We start from the raw sequence: 4,261 nt of genomic DNA on the forward strand, positions 1-4,261 counted from the left end.
ATAATAACAACAACAACAATAATAACCTGCAAGGCCTAAGAAACTCCGAATCTCTATAACTGAAGCAGGTCTGACCCAATCTCGAACTGCCTCAATCTTCTTAGGATCTACCATAATACCTTCCTTGGACACTACATGTCCCAAGAATGCTACCGAACTAAGCCAAAACTCACACTTTAAAACTTTGCATAGAGCTTCTTCTCTTTCAGAATCCCAAGCACAATCCTCAAATGATGCTCATGTTCCTCCTTACTACGGGAGTATATCAATATATCATCTATGAAGACAATAACAAAGGAATCCAAGTACGGTCTGAACACTCCGTTCATCAAGTCCATAAAAGCTGCTGGGGCATTGGTTAATCCGAAAGACATCACAAAAAATTCGTAATGGCCATAACGTGTTCGAAAAGCTGTCTTAGGGATATCCTCCACCCTAACCTTTAGCTGATGGTAGCCGGATCTCAAGTCAATCTTGGAGAAAACAGAAGCACCCTGCAGTTGATCAAATAAATCATCAATACGAGGTATCGGGTACTTATTTCTGATGGTTACCTTATTCAACTGCCGATAGTCAATACACATACGCACAGATCCATCCTTCTTCTTCACAAATAACACTGGAGCACCCCAGGGAGATACACTCGGTCTAATAAAACCCTTGCTCAACAAATCCTGCAACTGCTCCTTCAATTCTTTCAATTCAGCCGGTGCCATACGATAAGGAGGAATGGAAATAGGCTGAGTTCCTGGCTCTATGTCAATGCAAAAATCAATATCACGATCAAGAGGAAGACCTGGTAAGTCTGTAGGAAATACCTCCGAAAATTCACTCACCACCGGGATAGACTCAAGCATAGGAGTCTCAACACTAGTATCTCGAATGTGCGCCAAGTAAGCCAAGCATCCTCTCTCTACAAAGTGACGAGCTTTAAGAAATGATATCACCCCTTTAGGAGGGTGACTAAGTGAACCTCTCCATTCTACTATAGGAATTCCAGGCATAGCTAATGTAACTGTCTTGGCATGACAATTTAAAATTGCGTGATAAGGAGATAACCAATCCATACCAAGAATCACATCAAAATCTACCATATCTAAGACCTTCAAATCTGCATGAGTGTCATATCCCATCAAGGTAACTATACATAATCGATACACCCGATCTACCACTACAGAATCCCCGACAGGAGTAGAAACATGTACCGGCAAATCAAGAGACTCACATACTATATCCAGACTCGAAGCAAAACATGTGGACACATAAGAATAAGTAGAGCCTGGATCAAATAATACAATAGCTGGTCGATGACAAACCAGAATAATACCTGTGATAACAACATCTGAAGCCTCAGCCTCTGGCCTACCCGGAAAAGCATAATAGTGAGAACGACCACCCTCATAATGTGAACCTTCACGACCACCACCTCGACCAGAAGAAGAACCACATCTACCTGAATGAGAACCACCTCTGCCACTCTGTACACCTCCCCTAGTTGGAGGTTGTGCAGCCCTGGAAGTCAAAGCCTGAGAACCCTGATGCAAGCCACCACGTCTGGTCCTAGGGCAATCTCTCACAAAGTGTCCCATATCACCACACTCAAAACAACCCTTACGGGACGTAGGCTGATGAAAGGAACCTGAATGACCAGAATGTCCTCCACGGCCTACAGGTCTAGAAGATGAACCCTGTGAAGTATGCNGAACCTGAATGACCAGAATGTCCTCCACGGCCTATAGGTCTAAAAGATGAACCCTGTGAAGTATGCACCCAACTCGAAGAACTATGCCCAGCGTAACCAGCCTCAGACGCTGGTATAGCAGCATGAATGGGTCTGCTAGACTGAGAGTAATAACCTCTCCCTAAGTAACCTCGACTCCTAGGCAGAGCCCCACCATAATCACCTGAATGACGAGTCCTCTTGCCCTCACGCTGCTCAAATCCCTCACGTCGAATCATCTCCAACTCCTTAGCAGCATCTACTACCTTCTGGAATGGCACACCAGAAGTAGCAACCTGAGAAACTCCCAGACGAATCAGAATAATCAGCCCCTTAACAAACCTCATCACTCTCTCAGCCTCGGTGGGAAGTATCATCGAAGCATGCCTAGCCAAGGCATGGAATTTACCCTCATACTCTGCGACCGACATACCATCTTGTTGCAAACCCTCGAATGCTGCCCACTTACGCTCCTTCTCACTGCGTGGAACAAACTTGGCTAGAAATACCTGAGTAAACTGAGTCCATGATAGTGGAGGGGATCCAGCTGGCCTACTACTAATATAATCTCTCCACCACTGCTTGGCTGAGCCAGTCATCTGAAACGCTGTGTAGTCAACTCCATGAGACTCCACTAATCCAAGATTATGCAACCTCTCATGACAACTAACTATAAATTCATATGCATCCTCAGTTAAGTCACCAGTATAAGTCGGAGGATTCATTAGTCTGAACCTCCCAAACATCTTTTGTTCATCAATGGTCATGGAAGGCCTGTTCGCCAAGTGTGATGCAATACCTGGAAATTCTGTACTATCTAAACGGGGAGCTACAGCAGCAGCTGGCTGAGTCCTGGGAGTCTGAGAATCTGGAGCAACCATCAGATCTGGAGTCTGACCTCCAACACGAGTCTACGAAGCATCAGAGGTGACAGGCAAAGTTCCCGCCTGATCCATCCCCTCTAGAAGTCCTAATATACGAGTCAAGGTATCTTAAAGCACTGGGGTGGCAATAATATTGGGTGGAGCCTGAGCTGGTCCATCCCCCTCGACACGATCCTGCACATCCCCATGAATAACATATGCATTAGGAGGTACTGTCCTATCACGGCCCTGGGTAGCTAATGGTACTTGTCCTTCCACGGATGCTGCAATACGACCCCTACCCCGACCTCGACCTCGTCCCCTGCCTCTACCTCGGATGCAGGCGCAGGAATAGGCTCATGATCACTACTTGCAGATGTACGAGTCTTAACCATCTAAGAGAATGAGATATGAAGATTAGATTTTCAACAAGGTAAAGTGTGCACGATAATGAATGAAAGAATAGAAATTTTCCTAAATGTCCTATAGCCTCTCGAAGATAGGTATGGACGTCATCATACCGATCCGCAAGACTCTACTAGACATTGTTCTTGTACTCGTGAGACCAGTGAACTTGGAGCTCTGATACCAAATTTGTCACGACCCAAATTCACAAGTCGTGATGGCACCTATATTCCCAACCAATAGGTAAGCCAACCCAACATATTTACCAATTATGTTGTTGAGATATTATATGATATTGAATCAAACCGCAAATTGAGTCAAACAGGAAAAAAAAATTTGACTAGTATGATATAATTTGATGTGGCATCTCTCTATGACCAGTATTTGTATTCATATTTTTTTCCTTTTTTTGACATTTTATCTTTGTTTTGTATTTTTTTATTTGTACTTAAAAAATATGTATTTATGTCATACCCGATTAATTATGCCCTTTATAACATCCATTACACTAATATAGATTTAAGTAAATGAAAATGGAAGATGAAAAGATAAAAACTATTCATTTTTTATAACAGTTTATAATTATTTAGCCTATAAAATAAAAACAAAATAGTTGAGCATTTGTAACAAATAAGAACAAATTTCTTCACTTTGGTTCTTCTTCTTCTGACGATAATGATCAATATATGGTATCAACTTTTGTCGCTAAGATGTCCATCAAATTTCTAGGTCATGTGACTTTTTTAACAAAAGAGAAAGAGAGAATATGTCATTATTCTTGTGAAGACATTGATGTAAAGAAAGAGATTATGTAACAAAAAATTCTTTTCAAAATAAAAGACATTTTGAAAAAATGTTTATTCCTCCTACAAGGAGAGAAAATTCATTGTGATTGAGAAATTTATAAGAAGTCTGATTAGTGTTTCAAAGGGTAAGAAAAATTATTTGGAGAAAAAATCATTCTATTTATGGAATTCGTATCAAATTAGGAGCAGAACAAGCAAAAATTTATTTTGTGACTTGAAAAGAGAGAAAATTAGATATTATTTCTTTCAACCTCATTATTCTTCTAATTTCTTTCTTCTTTTATTTTGTCTTGATTTTTTGTATCTTTAATTAAAGTTTTTTTTTTCTTATTTATCTTTAATTAAAGTTTATATATATTTTCTTAAAAAAGAATTTAAAAAGATGATCATATTTAGTTCCTTTCCTCATCAATGCTATTAATCTCATAATTAGTGTTATTTATATTATTTTCTTAATTACTTTTTTT

General features: G+C 40.2%; 1 pseudogene; it reads right to left on the reverse strand.

Moving 5' to 3' along the window:
- Positions 1-176: 176 nt before the first annotated feature.
- LOC125852046 (uncharacterized) lies at positions 177-3,129 on the reverse strand (annotated as a pseudogene).
- Positions 3,130-4,261: the final 1,132 nt, after the last annotated feature.

Source organism: Solanum stenotomum, unplaced genomic scaffold (genome assembly GCF_019186545.1).
Source record: "Solanum stenotomum isolate F172 unplaced genomic scaffold, ASM1918654v1 scaffold3185, whole genome shotgun sequence".
Lineage (NCBI taxonomy): Eukaryota > Viridiplantae > Streptophyta > Magnoliopsida > Solanales > Solanaceae > Solanum > Solanum stenotomum.